General features: G+C 36.9%; 1 protein-coding gene across 1 annotated transcript in view; it reads left to right on the top strand.

Annotated features, from left to right (window-relative positions):
* FOXP2 (forkhead box P2) overlaps positions 1 to 18,631 on the top strand; it is a 624,182-nt gene that overhangs the window by 1,723 nt on the left and 603,828 nt on the right. The window contains exons 2-3 of the mRNA XM_055590318.1: positions 2,782 to 2,843; positions 8,678 to 8,827. The gene's annotated coding sequence lies outside the window, so the exon portion shown is untranslated. The remainder of the gene's footprint in view (positions 1 to 2,781; positions 2,844 to 8,677; positions 8,828 to 18,631) is intronic.

The raw sequence follows: 18,631 nt of genomic DNA, 5'->3' as shown, positions 1-18,631 counted from the left end.
CATAACTTATATGGCTGTTTTGTTTTGAATCAGTAATTACTGTGTCCCTTTGACTATCTAAGCGTCACCTAAGTGAATCTGCTTTTCTCTATGTGCTTTCATTATATCCCATGGATTACTTTAAATTTGTATTTTAGAACTAGAGAATCTGAGGTCTTGATAAATTAGGATAGTTGCTTGCTGTTGCTGTTCTTCAGTTGTTAAATTGGGTCCAACTCTTTGCAACCCAATGGGGTGCAGCACACCAGGCTCCTCAGTCCTCCACTATATCCCAGAGTTTGCCCAAATTCACTGTCATTATCTAAGACACTTCCAGCGCTTGCTTGGCTAATGCAATATGGTCTTTTGAAATATGTGTTAACTGTCCATATTTCTGATATAGGGATTTTCTTATTTTCTTTTTTTCCTTGCTATATCAGTGTCTTCCAGAGTATAGGCACAGGGTAGTTGCTTAATGTATATTTATTGAAGGAATGATGGCGTTTTTCTTTTTTTTAATTTAATTTAATTGTATTTTTTAACTTTACAATATTGTATTGGTTTTGCCATATATCAACATGAGTCCACCACAGGTATACATGTGTTCCCCATCCTGAACCCTCCTCCCTCCTCCCTCCCTGTACCATCCCTCTGGGTCGTCCCAGTGCACCAGCCCCAAGCATCCAATATCGTGCATCGAACCTGGACTGGTGACTCGTTTCATATATGATATTATACATGTTTCAATGCCATTCTCTCTCTAGTAGGTTCTATAACATAGTAGTCAAACACTTATTTTCATATTATCCCTCTGGTTGTAATGGCTCCTCGTGTCTTTTAGTTTATAATGACCCAAATACTGTTTGTTACATATTTTGGAGTTAGGATTTTTAAAATACACAGAATAGCTTGCATAAAGCCTGGATAACATGAAAAGTTAACTAACAACATCATTGGAGCAAATCCAGATGTCATTTGCCGAGTAAGCCTTGTGGCTCTGTGGGGAGTGATTAGTGGGCTTTGTCCCATGGGAGCTAAAGATCTTTTGGAGAGGACTAGGCCAGTGAATCTTTTGGGGAATCAGAGTGGCAGAAGAAGTTGCAAAAATGAAAGCTGCCATACCTTCTAAGAACCTTATAAGAACTTATACCATAAGAACTTTATACCTTATAAGAACTACCATACCTTATAAGAACTTTCTTTAGGCTCTTTTCTGGACTTAACATTTTGCTGGCCCTAAAAATGGGTATCGTAAATAATAAATAAATTGAAGCAAAAATGACAAAGGGGAAAATGTTTAAGAAGACTAGAATATTATTAAAATCAAAAGTCAGAGTAAAAATTTGAAAACATCTAAGACGTTTAAAATGGTAGCTCTCAAGGTACTTAAAATTATAGCTGTAAATGAGAGCAATAGGGGAAAAAAGATTAGTATTAGAACTCTGGAAATTAGGGGTAAGAGTTAATTGAATAAAAATGTGACACAAAGAATAGAGGTTGAACGTTGGGTAAGAAAATACAGTATACAGTAAGAAAAAATAATAGTAAGATATATGAGATTAAATTTTAAATGCATAGGGTAACTATGGTTAACACTTCATGTGAAAGAAGAGTGATTTGATGGAAGGTGACGAGGATTTGGTGAGGGGTTGTCTTCACAAGAGAATTATCTCCTCCTCAAGCCTTTGACATTTTGTCTTGGCTCCTTCAAGGGCACTCATGCCTCCCTATGTCTCAATTTAAGATTATCCTTTAGGGACTATCCCTGTGAAGCTGGGATAACACCTCCCCTCTCCCATCCCAGGTTTTTTTTTATTTTTTTTTTACATGGCAAGTATTCAGAGTTGATTGCAGAATCTTTAGTAAGAGCCTGTGTCTAAATAACTCTCTAAACCTGGCAGTTGAAAATGATTTTGATGTTTCACGAGAAAATTTTTACTTTGATTTAACAAATGATTCTGTTTTGCATAGCCCTATAGTCCCTTATTTGTTGTTACATGATTATAATAGTGAATGCTGTTAGGAATGTTTACAATATACATTATTTGCATTACTTTTTTGATCTTTATAGCCACCTCTGGGACAAGTGCTTTCATTATATCCCATGGATTACTTCAAATTTGTATTTTAGAATTGGAGAATCTGAGGTCTTGATAAATTAGGATAGTTTCTTGTTGCTGTTCTTCAGTTGTTAAATTGGGTCCAACTCTTTGCAACCCAATGGGCTGCAGCACGCCAGGCTCCTCAGTCCTCCACTATATCCCAGAGCTTGCTCAAATTCATGTCCATTGAGTCGGTGATGCTATCTAACCACTCGTCCTCTGTCACCACTTCTCCTTTTGCCTTCAATCTTTCCTAGCATCGGGTTCTAGTATTTGTTAGTCAAGCTGAGGTTAGTACCTGGATCTTTTAATTCCCACTCTAGTTGTGTTTCTACCATAGCCTTTACCGTATTTCCACCTGCTGTTTCTTGGATTCACAGTGGTTGAATGTTTTGTAACATTTATGAATAAGAATGGCAAAAAATAATGTGAAGTTTTAATAGAAACTGTGCTCTCATTCTAGATTATGAATGAATTAATAGAGAATTTATGCCCCTCATACTGCCCTTATGCATAATTTCTTATTCTGTGTGAAATTTGTCATCATTAAAGCATGATTTTAAAAATGGGAAAAATTAATGGTTTTCAGAATGACTGAAGATATAAAAAGTATGTGAGGAAGCTAAGAATAGACAGGTATAGTAAATGACTGGTTATATATCAGCCAAGAATTTTTTTGACTACTCCTGTCTTTACCTAGGCAGAATCAAGCTTTGAGAAGATCTTGACAGGCACAAAAATTAACAGATTTTTCACTACACAGTAAGTACAGTTACAGAGGTTGGCACAGCATGTTAGAGGTAGACAGAGAAGGGACTGCTGCCACAGAATGGGTGAGTGGGGACAGGAGAGGCTTCCCAGAAGAAAACTCTGAATTGTTACTGGCAGATTGTTTCATGTACCAGTGTTGAAAATGAGGGCTTTTCTGGTTCTTTCAAGCAATAATGACAAAGTGGTTGGTCATCTCCTGATTGGCAAGGACAGTCCATTTTAGAATTAAATTAATCCCCAAATGCAAATCCATTCTTCCATTCTTATGAGTGAAAAAATTTGCATAGGTTTTTACTTTGAAGAACAATTAAGGACTACTTGTGTTGTGCTTAGTCGCTCAGTCATGACCGACTCTTTGCGACCCCGTGGGCTGTAGCTCATATTTACTAGTAGTCTAAGTTGGATATTAAAGCTTACTAAAATATATATAACATTGCCAAAATGCAACGCATTACTAGAGTCTGCTACAAGATATTAGTATTTCATCAGAAATTGAAGTGCAATGAAATACTGATAAGTTGTAAAGCTCTAACTGCTCATGCTCAACAAACAGGCGGCTGGAATTACCAGTATTTTCTTGAATGTTTTATCAGTATATCAGTTGGACTCTCTTAAATTGGTCATGGTGTTTGCTGCTGTCTTGTGTCTGAATTATAAATGATTAGTATAGATTCATCATCTTATTTTTTCAGGATTGTATCCTTCAGTGTTAATTCATACTTGTATCAGTAGTAGTTTTTAGCTCTTGCATGCCTTATTGTTGGTAAATCATGAGTGAAAAACAAACCATGCATGATTTTCATCAGAACTTCTCAAATGTAGGAATCTGAAGAGCTTATTACAAAAGAGATCCCTGGGCCCCATCCACAGAAATTCTTTTTTTTTCTTCTTTTAAGAACTTTATTTTTTTTTATTTTATTTTTAAACTTTACATAATTGTATTAGTTTTGCCAAATATCAAAATGAATCCGCCACAGGTATACATGTGTTCCCCATTCTGAACCCTCCTCCCTCCTCCCTCCCCATACCATCCCTCTGGGTCGTCCCAGTGCACCAGGCCCAAGCATCCAGTATCGTGCAATTCAGTACATCAGTGTGGGGTCTGATAGTTAAGTTTTGACAAGCTCCCAGGTGATGTTGATGCTGCTGATTTTTCAGCCGTACTTTGAATAAAACCAGTCTGTATCATTCTTGCTGGACTCGCCTGGTGGCTCAGTGGTAAAGAATTCACCTGCCAATGCAGGAGACACAAGTTTGATTCCTGAGTCAGGAAGATCCCCTGGAGAAGGAAATGGTGACCCACTTCAGCATTCTTGCCTGGGAAATCCCATGGACAGAGGAGCCTGGTGGGCTACAGTCTAGAGGCCATAAAAGAATTGGACATGACCTAGTGACTAAAAAATATCATTCTTGCTAAAGCAGACAGATACACCACCCATGAAAACATTCCTGTATAATGATATCTCCTATTGTTTAGTCCTTTTCTTTTGGAAGATAAGCATTCACAAGATGGGATATTTAGGTGGGTGAGGAGCAGAATCTTCGAGTATTTTGGCCACTTTTAGTAACACACCAAAAAAAAAAAAAAAAAAGGATTGAGAATCTCTGATTGTGAGCAAATTACAGTTGATCAGATGTGGCTCAGACATCACATGCTAGAAGAACAGAGGTGATAAATCACTGTGGCTCAAGCATCATGTGCTAGGAGAACAGAGCTGATAAATGTGGCTAGAGAAATTTACCATCTTACCTAGAGTTTTGTATATCACATTCAATAATGTGCCTTTAACCTAAGAGTGATAGTAAACCATCAAAGCATTTGGAACTAGGAGATGGCATGATCAAAGTTATATAAAAAAGAGTATTACAAGAAGGGAAGCAGAGACAACAGTTTGAAGCTCCAACAATAATGTAGATGAAAAACAGTGAAGGACCTGAACTAAACAATAAGCAGTGATGAGAATGATAATGTGAGAGATGGTAAGGCAGTGATAATGATTATAATAGCAACTAATATTTGCTGTGCATTATGAGCTGTGGACTGATCATTTTACTAAGCACGTTGGGTATATGATTTAATTTAGTCCTTACAGCAGCCTTATGAGGCAAATTATCTTATTAACATTTTTAAAATGGGGAAACTGAGTCACAGAGAAGCTAAGTTACTTGTTAAGGCCACACAACTGCTTAGGGCAGAGCAATGATTTAGGCTCCAGCAGTTTGTCTTAGAGCCCAGACTCTTCAATTGAATGGTAGATTTGATGGAATTGGGTGATACAAGGCGAAGGAGGTGGATTGAGTGCTCGAAGATTAAGCATTTCTAGCCTAGACACGATACTGTGTAGGAAAATTGTGAGGTGGATGTGTATTTGGAGTGTGATGAAGTGGAGAAGTGAAGGGTCAGGGAGAGGATAAATTCAATTTTGGACATTCTGAGTTTGAGAAATCCAAGAGAAGAGTTCTAGTGGTCAATGAATATATGGGTCTTTACTGTAGAAATCTAATGCAAACCCACAAAAACATGGTGGCTAGATGAGATGCAGAGAATGTTGTGAAATGGGTAAACCTATCTGTGCTGCTGCTGCGTCGCTTCAGTCATGTCCGACTCTGTGCGACCCCATAGACGGCAGCTCACCAGGCTCCCCTGTCCCTGGGATTCTCCAGGCAAGAACACTGGAGTGGGTTGCCATTTCTTCTCTGATGCATGAAAGTGAAAAGTGAAAGTGAAGTTGCTTAGTCGTGTCTGACTCTTCACGACCCCATGGACTGCAGCCTACTAGGCTCCTCTGTCCATGGGATTTTCCAGGCAAGAATACTGGAGTGGGTTGCCATTGCCTTATCCGAAACCTATGTGTAGTACTGTATTAAATTTTGAATGTCACTCTTTAACTAAAACTGAAGTTGTGTCTGGAGATAAACATAGTTTCAAAGAATTGGGAAACAATGTTGCAGGAATACTGGAGTAAGGAACTGGGTTGTTTAATGCAGAGTTAAAGAGAAGGGGTGGAGAAGGCAATGGCAACCCACTCCAGTTCTCTTGCCTGGAAAACCCCATGGGCAGAGGAGCCTGGTAGGCTGCAGTCCATGGGGTCGGGAAGAGTTGGACACAACTGAGTGACTTCACTTTCACTTTTCACTTTCATGCATTGGAGAAGGAAATGGCAACCCACTCCAGTGTTCTTGCCTGGAGAATCCCAGGGACGGGGGAGCCTGGTGGGCTGCCGTCTATGGGGTCACACGGAGTGGAACACGACTGAAGCGACTTAGCGGCAGCAGCAGCAGCAAAGAGACGGGGAAAGCCGATGGTACACAATATTTAAGAGAATAGTTATGTAGAACAGGGAATGTATGTAGCACAGTAGTCAGAATAGGACCAAACAGATGCAAATTACTCAGTTCCAGATATGCTGAGAATAATGGCATGTCCAAAAAGGGAAAGGATTGCCTTATGAGGTAGTGTATGCTATTTAAGGAACTGAAATATCAACTGGAGTGCCACCCAGTACCAGTATTGTAGAGGCAATTCTTGTTCCACATGGATTATTCAGTACATCAGAATTTAAGAGTATTGTAATAAACTGTTCCGGGTTTTATAATTTGTTTTTAAATTATTTATAGGTGTATTCTGAGTTTTTCTTCACAAGCGAAGTAAATCATTATTTTTCTTGGCATAAAGCATATGAAACCATCACCATCTAAGATGATAGTTGCTGGAAATGTGTAAAGATTTTCCCTAAAACTAATCCGTGTCTCATTACTGTTTTAGTTGTTTCAGCAGAATGCAATAGTTTGGTTGCAGGAATTGTTTACCGTATCAGTGACGCCAAATAAAGGCAGTGTTTTTAATTCCACTTAAAGCAAAATGTCAAAATAAAGTGTAGTTCCTCATTACTGGATCTACAATTTTTGTATCTCCTTTTTTTTTTTCCCTTGGCCACTGGGAGTTTTGTTACCAGCAATGAAACACAACCTTCATGTTGTACTGTCTAGGATAGATACTGTAAATTTCTGGGCTTGCTTTTCCATTGATCTGGATTGCCGTATGGGAATCCTATTCAGCTGATCTTTATTTCCTGAGTCAGAAATTCTGTTTTACCAATCTTTGGGGCTTTCAGCAGCTATTCCCAGTGGGCCTTCAGGTACTGCACATGAAAGAGAAGGTTCAAAGGCATAGAAAGAAGGTTCAGGGCTGAAATGTTTACACTGCATTTTAAAAATTTTTACAAACATTTTCTAAGTTGATGGATCAGCATGAAAGCTTAGTAGATCTAAAGCTTTTTATATGCTGTAGTATAGGTAGCATTTGAATTATACACAATTATTAAGGAGTGGTGTGGTACTCATCAGTTATAAATTTTATGCAAAAGTGACTCACTTGTATGTTTCCAGCAAGTGTAATGAACAACACTGTGATTAATGTTTTATATTTCTTGATTTTTCCACAAGTTTACTTGCCTCTTCTTATTCTGATTTATTTTGAAGCTGGCAGTATTGAATTGCGATAAAGTGCAGTTTACAGTCAAAATAAGAAATTAACAAGCCACTGGAAATTTTATAATAAACAGATATTTCCCAGGTTTTACCACTTTTTATGTGGTCAGCTACATATATTGCATAGCAATAAAAATATTGTTTTTTAATTAATGAAAATACAAATACAAAAAGCCAACTGTTATGTATTTATCATTTATTTAGTAAAATATATTTTAATTATAAGAGATTTTACCACCATATATTGATTTTTTTATGGTGTAATGTTTGCTAATGTGTCAGTAGCTTGTTTGAACATAATCTGGTTCTCTGTGACTAGTTGCAGATTACACATTTATAAATTTTAAATAGACAACTTTGATACTTCTCTCCGCTTTGTGTATAAACAAAATGTTCAGTATGAAATGCAAAAGTTTGATAAAGGTCTTGTGTTTATTCTGAAGTACATAAATGTTTGTAGAACATTTTTTAAAAATCCTTGTAAAGTAAGTATTTGAGTCTTCTGCCATACACAGCATTTTCTTATTAAACAGATTTTTGACATTATGTTAAGCTATAACAGAATCCATGCTTCTGGGAAGTTTACATACATTAAAAGACTTTTTGACAAGATGAAATTAGTCTTCTGTATGAAATTATGGGAGAATTTACAAAATGAGCATATATGCTTAGGAGCTGATTTATCAAAATATTTTTGACTTGATTTTCCTTTTATGGGCTTCTCTCCCATTTTTATCTCATCGTGTATATGTGTGTGTGTGTGTGTGTGTGTTTGCCTGTAAAATTTGCATAATGTAAATATATCTTCCAACCACAGCCAAAGTGGTGGTTTGGAGATACATTGTTTGGCCCTGGGGAGGAGGTAGGCTTGTAAGGAAAAGAATACTGTGATTTGCTTAACACAGCCTGTCCTCCCTCACACCTAACTACAAACTTAATTGTGCTGTTCTAATAAACCTGGGGTCATTTTCATGTTAAATACTATCCATGCGTGGATTTAAAAGTGATAATACACTAAGTAGCCTGTCGAAAGCAATTGGCTTTTATTCTAATCATGGGGATCAAATCGTGATGCTTTTGTTAAAATCATTCCATAATTTAGTTTTAAATTTTAAATTCTTTTTTAGGGTGGATTCCTAAGCTTCCTGGGATTTCTTTTAATATTGGGATATTTATTTATTTGGTTGTATTAGTGTGTTGCCATTTCTCAGTTCGCAAAGGATTCTGTTTAATCTATGTCATAACTTGACACAATCTGTTGTTATAGATCTGCTTTCCAATAGACTTTGAGATCTTCGTGGTTACAGACTGTGTTTTATCTTTCTTTGTCCAAGGCCAAGTGATATAATAAGAGTCGGTGAGGTAAGAGTGTGGCTGTCCTGTTCAACGCAGCTTCAGAGCAGAAGCATCAGTCTGTTTCCTGATGGTTGGGGGCGTCCCTGGTGGCTTGGACAGTAAAGGATCCACCTGCAAACGATCCCTGGGTGGGTAAGAGCCCCTGGAGAAAGTAGTAAACACTCCACTCTTTCAGTCAGTCTATTCTTGCCTGAAAATTTTCACGGACAGAGGAGCCTGTCAGGTTCAGTTCATGGGGTTGCCAAGAGTCAGACGACAGTAAGTATGCACGTGCACTGTTGCTCTTGACTATAAAGCCTCACCATAGCGGGGTCCCTGGTGTTCAGTGAGTCAGAATTCTTGCCCTTCCTTCCCACAAGATGGTCCTCCTACCCAAAGAAAGCCTAACCACTTTTTAATTTTAGAGTAGATTTTCCAATTGAGGGATTCCCTCTCTTGGTCTTAGGTTGATAATAGGCCAGTTTGGGCACATGCCCATCACACTATTCCACAAAACACTCATTTGTGGGATACCTGGGTTTGATCCCTTGGTTGGGAATATCCCCTGAAGAAGGGAAAGGCTACCCACTCCAGTGTTCTGGCCTGGATAATTCCATGGACAGTATAGTCCATGGGGTCACAAAGGGTTGGACATGACTGAGTGACTTTCACTTTCATATGTACTATGAAAATTGTGCATATCTAACAAAAGATAACTTGGTTCTAGTGAAGAACATAACTTTTTAAAGGGATTAATAAGGAGAAATAACTATTTATTTGAATTTCATATGGATTCCTTAAAAAAAAAAAAAGCAATCTCTGCAGGCAAGGAAGATACTGTGCTATGTCTTTAAGAATTTAAAGATGATGAGTACTTAGTATTGCTCTCAAGGAGACAAAATGTAGTGGGGATGCATGTGTGTGTGTGTGTGTGTGTGTGTGTATGTGTGCATGATCATAATGCAGATTAAGTGAATTAAGCATTATAACCAGCAACCTATGGGAATGATCTGTTCTAATATAAGCTTCAGGAAAAAAAGTACAGAGGATATGAACACTTGACCTGAGTTTTGAATAATGCATAGAGACCTGATAGGTATATTTATGCAAATATTCAAGCACATAATAGCACACATACTCAGTATGAATTTATGTGGATAAATTTATGTGGATGCGTGTGTGCACAAATGCATAGTCATGGTGAGATTAGTGTATACTCTTCTTAAATGCCTTTATTCTCATGAAATGTAACAATATAGAAGTCTTTATAAAAGCCTCTCTCCCTTAACTGATGTTGCCGGAATATTATTTTGACTTAAATCTTTAGTTTAGCAACTAAAACTGGTCAGCAGTCATGATTAAATAGTATATTAACCTGTACCATTCTTATAGTGACACATGGCTATGTATTAAAGTGAAATAAATGATAGACTTTTAGAATAATCTGGTCATGAAGGGACATACATAATTTTGTTTTGAAAAAGTCCAGCCCTTTGGCAGCTGTCTAGTATTCAGGTGGTAATTGTATTCTGGATGGGAGCTATGTGGAGGAAGACATTATAGATCATGTATTCCTACTCATGTCATCTTGAAATGATTAAACCAAAATAATTCTGTGGTTTACTCTTCAACTTGGTCTTTTAGATGCTTCTACTTCCCTCTCCCCAAATCTCTTTAATTTTTGTTGATGCCTGTATGAGGTATCTATAGTTGGATAACAAATTACCACAAAAATCAAATTACTATGAGATGACTAATCATTTCATACATAGTTTCTTTGACTCAGGAATCTGGGCATGCCTTAGCTGGGTACTCTGCTTCAGTGTCCCTCACAAACTGTAGTCACAGTGTCAGTCAGAGCTGTAGTCTCATGCCAAGGTTCATCTGGGAAAAGATCTACTTCTAATCTTAAATGGTTTTGGCAGAATCCAATTCCTTGTGATTTTTGGACTGAGGGCCTCCGTTCTTTGCTGACTATTGACTGGAGACAGCCCTCAGTTTCTTGCCATGTAGGTCTCTGCATAGGAAAGTCTGCTTTATCAAAGTCAACAAAGGAGAAGGTCTGTAGAGATAGTCTATAAGGATGATGGGAGTTACAGTCTTATGTAATATAATCATGGTGGTGTTATCTCATCACTTTTGGTGTATCTCCTTCATTAAAAATTATATCACTAGTCTTTCCCACACTCAAGAGGATGGGATTATGTATGTCTTATAGACATGAATACCAGTACCAGATGATGGAGATCATTATGGGCCACCTTAGAGTCTGCCTGCTGCAATGCCTAATGTTTATTTTGGGTGGGAAAGACCTATTCTGTAATGATAAATAAAAATATAGAATTCAGAAGGGATAAACTCATCAGTAATTAACTTTACTTGTCAGTGAATAACTGCATATAATGTCAGAACTTTCCCTTTTTGTTTTGGTATCCAGAGAATATAAAGAGACTAAAAAGGCATTGGATTGATGAATTATAAAAGAAGTGATTGCATCAAGCTAGCGCATGCAAAAGACAGATTTTTTTTTTCCAGTTTGTAAATTCTGTCTTTATCTAAAACATTTATTGTTTTCTTCAACTTCATGGAAATAAATGGATGTTGTACTCAGAAATGCTCGAGCACAAGCCTACCTATAACTTTATTGCAATTTAAAAACAATTTAAAATCAGATTTCTCTTACTATTCCTTTCCCTCTTCCTTTTTCCAGAGTACTCCTTGTTTGATGTATCAAAGTAGCTGTACATTTGTAGTCAGTATTAGAAAATAAAAATAAATAAAGGAAATAGAGAAATACACAGAACATAGTTCTTACTGAATATATTGTGAATAAGAAACAATAATGATAGAAAATTTATACTGAATTTGACAATGAAAATAGATAGATGCAGGACATAGTTATTTGTGTATACTCAAAAATTAGGGACAGACCATTGAATTAATGATTAAAATAGATTGAATAAGGATCAGAAATTTGTATGTGGTAGATTAAATTCTCTTGCGCTTTGTTTGCTTCTTAATATCTTATAAATTCTAAGGGTATTCCAATAATAATTACTATTTAACTGTCAGAATTAACAAAAGACCTCTTTTTTAATGTGCAACTAAACCTCAATTACTAATCAATGCATTTCTCCTACTTTAGTTAACATGATCATCTGTGGTTGATCATGGCTCAGTATTATCCTGAAATGAAGAAGATGTAGCCATTAAAAGCAGGGAATTCAATGTCAGGTCACCACCTCTTATCCTAATTTAAACTACTAACACTCTTGTAAATTACTGAATTCTTGCAAAGGTCCTTTCTCCCCCAGAATGACTCATCTCTTATTTAAGAAGCAGATTCTTAGCCTTGGCCTTACATTTTCAGTATAGATATCCTATTATTAATGTACTTTTAAAACTTTATTTTTTATTAAATTAGTTCTGAAAGTTTCTATTTACCCTCAAATTAGTCACTAGTCAGGGATCTGAACACTCCAAAACTTGAATTTTAAAAAATTTCTTGACAAAAGATATTTAGTCTATTGTCTATAGTGTCCTGAACATGCCATTTTAGTGTTGTTTGATCTAGATTTTAAAAGCCCAGGAATTCAAGGACTTTTGCTGTTCACTTGCCAAGTCGTGTCCAACCCTTTGTGATCCATGGACACATGTGATCCATGTGATCCAAGCATGCCAGGCTCCCTGTCCCTCACCATCTTCCGGAGTTTGCCCAAGTTCATATCCATTGAATTGGTGATGCCATCCAGCCGTCTCATCCTCTTTCACCTCTTTCTCCTGCTGCCCTCGATCTTAACCAGCATCAGTGTCTTTTCCAGTGACTCAACTGTTCGCATGAGGTGGCCAAGGACTATCACTATGTAAATATCTTTGTGTAGCATTTTGTGCAATTAGACATTCAATAAATGCTTTCTGATAATGGAAACCCAGTTAAAAGTCTTCTGGGGAAATTCAGAATTTTTAAACAATCAAACAGAATCACAATAGCGTAAAGTTCTCCAGTATTTTGAAATAGCTTCTTTCTTCCTAGCTGCTTAGCCTTATGTCCATTTTCATACTCTCCATTTCTTTTTAGGACATTAAAACAAACAAACAAAACATTCTGTGCTTCTTTTGTCTGAAATACCTTAGATCTCTGACTGCCAGAATCTTTTCTTCTTGACTTGGGTATGTTGGAGATATCACATCTTCCACTCTGATTTGTCCTTTTCATTCAGGAATGTGGGGAGGAAGTTGAATACTCAGTTGGCTAGAGTTACAGAGGAAGAAGATATCTTAGGAATAACACTGCTCAGCATTCATTACTGAGCCTAGATATTTAGTGGAAAAACCCTGACTAAAAATCCAGAGGTTTTAACTGAAAGTTCTATGTTTTTTTTTTTCGTGAACCAGGATAATAGTATTATGTTGTGTGTGTTGCTTGCACACTGTTGTGACCTGGTGATACAATAGATATCAACTTGTTTGTGCATCTTTGCCCTAGTGACACATTATTGGCTGTTTAGCTATATCGCAGTGAAAAGTGAAAGTGAAGTCGCTCAACCGTGTCTGACTCTAGCGACCCCATGGACTGCAGCCTACCAGGCTCCTCCGTCCATGGGATTTTCCAGGCAAAAGTACTGGAGTGGGGTGCCATTGCCTTCTCCATATATATATAAAAGTAAAGATATAGAAAGCAATTAGAGAATAACATAAAGTAAAATACAGTGAAGTTTAAATTATGAAGTTCAGCCTATACTCCCTAGCAGCAAACAGTAGTAAAAAAAGAAATGAACAGGCATAGGCTTCTAAGTTTTCACAGAAAAAGTAATATCACATGACTTGTAGTTATCCATCATTAAATTAAACGATACTTACCTAAAATATTCTAAAAACACATGAGTAGCCAAAGTGCAATTTTACCATAATTTTTTAAAATATAATTTTTTAGCCTCAAGTTACTTACCAGTCAAAACAAAGTCTGCCATTGGGCTTTGAGTCAGAATTGTCCAGGGGCTAACATACTGATTATCTGTGATATAGCTAAGATATCTTCTTCCTCTGTAACTCTAGCCAACTGAGTATTCAGCTTCCTCCCCACATTCCTGAATGAAAAGGACAAATCAGAGTGGAAGATGTGATATCTCCAACATACCCAAGTCAAGAAGAAAAGATTCTGGCAGTCAGAGATCTAAGGTATTTCAGACAAAAGAAGCAAGCAAACCCACTCCAGTGTTCTTGCCTGGACAATCCCAGGGATGGGGAAGCCTGGTGGGCTGCCGTCTCTGGGGTCACACAGAGTCGGACATGACTGAAGTGATTTAGCAGCAGCAGCAGCATATATATATACTTTTTTACTCTTATGTATATATTTTGGGCAGTGCTGGGTCTTCACTGCAGTTTTTCTCTAGTTGGGAGAGGGGGCTACTGTTTATAGTCATGTGGGTCTTCTCATGGCGGTGCCTTCTATTGTTACAGAGCACGGGTTGTAGAGTGTGGACTTTGGTAATTGTGGCATATGGGCTTAATTGCTCTGCAGTATGTGGAATCTTTCTGGACCAGGGATAGAATCCATGTTCCCTGCATTGGCAGGTGGATTCTTATTACACTGAGCCACCAGGGGAGTCCTTTACTTTTCTGTCATTAACTAGAAATAAAGTTTTGAACTATCTTATTCTTCTCTTGTACCTCACAATTATTTTACTTTTGGGTACATATTGGGTATTTAATTTAAAAAGTTAAAATTATTTTTGTCTTAAAGAATATTCTTTAAGTGTGATGAAAATGTGGTAAAATGAAACCCAAACACTTCTCTTGAGGGAAAAAGAAAACTTTGTTCAAACTTTTAGGGCAAAATCTATCTCTAGAACACATCAGAAAGATTTGCTATTCAAAAGCCACCCTATTAAGCATATGTTTAATATGATTCCATGTATTTTTGTAACCATGCCTATACTGTTATTTTTCCTCAGTATTTTTATAGATTTTCTTTTTTTTTTTAAGGAAGCAGTTAGGAGAAAGAAAATTTCTAGGCAAACCATCCCTAGAAACAAATTCCTAGTTAAACATTAGTAATTGCATAATCTTAATATGAAAAAGTAGCTGAGAATATTTAAATTTCTGCCATTCTGGGATTTTTATCTTAATATATTTTGTGTGTTGATTTTTAGTGTGAAAAGTAAGTGTTTTGGTAAATCACATGCTATAGAAGTAAAAATACAGAAATATTTTTATAAATCATGTACTACAGAAAAAAAAAATACAAAGATATCAGGGTAGGTATTTTAGGAAATTGGGAATTTATTATTTTTTTTCTGGGAAAAAGTTTAAACTGCCATTGAATTTCATTTTCATTTAATTTTTTAAAAGAAAATGTTGGCTTTGTATGCTAGATCATTATACGCTTTATTTCTATTACATTTTGTCGTAATGCACACTGAGTATAAATAAACTCTGGTATGCTAACCCTAATAGCAATTAAACTGGAAGTGTTTGTGTTTCATCACTGTGAACTTCGCAGAAACGTTTCCATGACAACCTTCATGCTAGTTAAGACAACCAGAGGTGATCAACAGTTTATTTTTTTCTTTTGCAAGAATGGAATTTGTGTTGACAGTTTTGGCCTTTAATGGCACTTTTGTTCTGTGTGAAAGTATTTGTTTATCAGATCATATGTTGTTAACTGTCAGACTGAGGTAGAGTGACTGCTTTGATAAAAGGCTGCCTTAGAATGTCTAGCCTGTGAAGCTCTTGTACTCTAATTATCCCCATCAGTATAGAAGAATCCATTTGCATCAGTACTCTACAAATTTTACTTTATTAAGACCAAGTATTATGCTGAATAAAATTGGGAAGATCTTGATTTTGTTTGGCCGTATAAAAATTGAAATTCCTCGTAGCCTTACTTCTTAATGAATTTCACCCTCCCCTGGAAAAATTCCATACATGTATACCTAAAGAAAAATATCTAAGTGTCCTCTTTAGAAAAGGTTATTGGGGCAGTTTTATGATTTTCCTTAAATCACTTGCTCTCCTAGAATATTATAACTACATCAATAGAGTCTGCTACCAAAGATGTACACAAAGAGGAAAAATAATTTTATAGTTCCAAACAGAAATTGCCAAGCTGATGGTGTAACTAAGAACTTTTTCCTTTTTACTGTTAATATAGAGGCACATTAAAAACTTTGCTTACTTTTAAATTCTCAAAATAAGCATCTATATATATATATATGTTCTTATAAAGAGGACTGTTGTTGTGAAGTTTCTTCAGAACTGTGTGTGTTCCACAAGAGAGAGAAGCTATTCACTCAGGGATGTGTGTTTGTCCTCTTCTGTAACTGACCCCATATGGTCACTTGTTCAACGTTGTCTAATACCTGCAGGATGGGAGTAGGTGTCAAGGCATATTAAATATTTTATATGATTTATAGTGGAAAATAAGCTCATTACTTTATAAAATAAAGCTTGATAGTTTTCTTGGATAATATGACTATATAGATGTTAGGTTTTATCATATGTCCTCTCAGAAAAAGAAATAGTTTAATTTTTGCCAGCTTTGTTAAACTATTAACAATATTAAATAATAAATTTCTAGGACTAAACATTATCCTTGCTTTCTTTAAAATTACCTGTTAACATTATTAACCTCAATGAAGTTGACATTTCTATAAAATGACATATGGTTTTATCTTATTTTAAAGAATAGAATCCTATTTTTCAATTCTTTTATCAGTCTTTGTCTTGACATCATCATCCATCCAGATGTATAAGCCAGAAGCTTGGAAATGATCGTGAACCCGTCTTTCATTCACTCACTCATTCACTTGTTTCTTCTTAGGCACTCAGTACTGAGGGTAGAGTGCAAAACAATATGCATAGAAATTCCTTCTCTTGTGACTAGACTGTGGTCTCATGAATCATAAAAGATAAAGATGAATGCCTTGAAGATAAAGAAAACAAAAAGGGGTTTGTCTGTGTGTGAAAGAGAGATGGGATGAGTTTTGCTATTTTGAATGGAATAGTCAAGGAAGACTTCATTGGAAAGTTGGCATTTATGCAAAGAACTGAAAGGTGAAGGCAAGAGGTATGCTGTTATCTGAAATGTTAAGCAGAGAGTAAGCACATGTTAATGGTCTTGAATTTTGAGAAACGGCAAGCAGATTGGGCAACTCATGCAGAACACGCAATGACAAAGATACTAGGAGCTAGAATTGGGGATTGAGGGATAGAGAACATAGGGCTTTGTGAGCTACTCTAGAACATTGAGTAGATGATTAATACAGTATCATTTCCCTCTTGACAGAATCACTCTGGCTGCTGTGTTGAAAATAACCTGTAGAGAGGTAGCGATGAAGGCAAGGAAGGAGCAAAGATGAAGCTAGTTAGGAATTTATTGCAAGAATTCAAACACGAGATTGTAGGAGCTTGGATAAGAGTGGTAATCATAGTGTAGGTGAGAGAAGGGATCAAATTCTGGATGTATTTTGAAGATTTAGCCAACAGGATTCACTGACAGATTGAATGTGCTGTTTGAGGCAAAGGCAGGAATCAAAGTGGATTCAGAGTTTCTGCGTGAAAATTGATAGTATTTCCTTTTTTTCTGAGTTGGGGAAGACTATAGAGAGGGAATTTGGGGAGAAACATTAAAAATTAAAGTTTGGGTAGGTTTGGGAGCTCTATTAGATATCTGATTGTAGACAGTAAATAGGAAATTGGATATAGGAACATGGAATTTAGAGCAGAGATGTGAGCTCTAGAGAAACATTTATAAATTAGCACATAGATATTATTTGAGACAATGTGAGGCTAGGAAGGATCACCAAAAGAAAGAAGCAGGCCAGGGGTTTCTCTTATCCAAGCTCTGGCAGAGTGAATGCCTCAGTGTGGCCAGAGCAGTCCCAGTTTATGCCTGGCCCCAGAGTAACTCAGAGTGCCCCACTCTCCCTCTACAGGGAACCTCTATGGACAATGAAATACATAATCACTGGACAAATATTTTTTGTCTCTACTCTTCTTATATCCATTTCCTTTTCCTAGTTCGTTAATCCAAGCCTCTCACCAGATTTCTTGACTTCTCTTCTCACCTTCTCCCACCAATCTTTACTTCCAGAATAACCTAATCATTCCACATATAAATCTAATAATGTCATTCCCCTTGTTAGGCTTTTCCTATGGCTTCTAATGTTTAAAGAGTAGAACAGTGTCTATAATATGAAATTTCAGAATTCTTTGTTATCTTATTCTTGCCTCTCTGTACAGCTCCCTTCTCTTGCCATTTCCCCCTTATCTAGCTTCTTGGAAATGAGGGATTTTTTACTGCTGTTTGGGAGCTGCCACTCAGCTGCTAAGCCCCAGGGGCTGCTTTCCTGTAGTAAGGAGCTGTGTGGGGCTGGGGGCCAGCACTCTTTACTACTACGCCTCCCAAATCTTCCCTGATTCATGGGAGTTGGGGGTGGGTGAACAGGCACCACCACCCAGCTGCTTCCACATGACTGGTGTAGGCTTTCTGCAGCACTGTGGAAATGAGATTGCCAATATTCACCAATGTCTGATTCCAGATAGAAGCTGGGAGAGATGGACACTGTTATTTGGCTGCCAGTTCATCTAGAATTGGCTGGCAGCTTATCCTGGCTGGAAATCCACAATTCTTACTGAGTTTTGGTAGATTTGGTTGAGTAAGTTCTCTTGTGGTTGCATATCTTTTGACTCTTCTTCAGAGATTAAAAAAAAAAAGTTTACTTTTAATTGGAAGATAATTGCTCTACAATGTTGTGTTGGTTTCTGCCACAGAACAATGTGAATCAGCCATAAGTATACATATATCCCCTCCCTCTTGAGTCTCCTCCCCATCCTATAGGTCATCACAGAGCACTGGGCTGGGCTCCTTGTGTTGTACAGCAATTTCCCACTAGCTATCTGTTTTACACATGGTAATGTACATACTTCAATGCTACTATCTCAATTCATTT

The sequence above is a fragment of the Bubalus kerabau genome, chromosome 8, assembly GCF_029407905.1.
Source record: "Bubalus kerabau isolate K-KA32 ecotype Philippines breed swamp buffalo chromosome 8, PCC_UOA_SB_1v2, whole genome shotgun sequence".
Lineage (NCBI taxonomy): Eukaryota > Metazoa > Chordata > Mammalia > Artiodactyla > Bovidae > Bubalus > Bubalus kerabau.
Note: the sequence above shows the minus strand (reverse complement) of the source record. Positions and strands in the feature narration are given on the sequence as shown.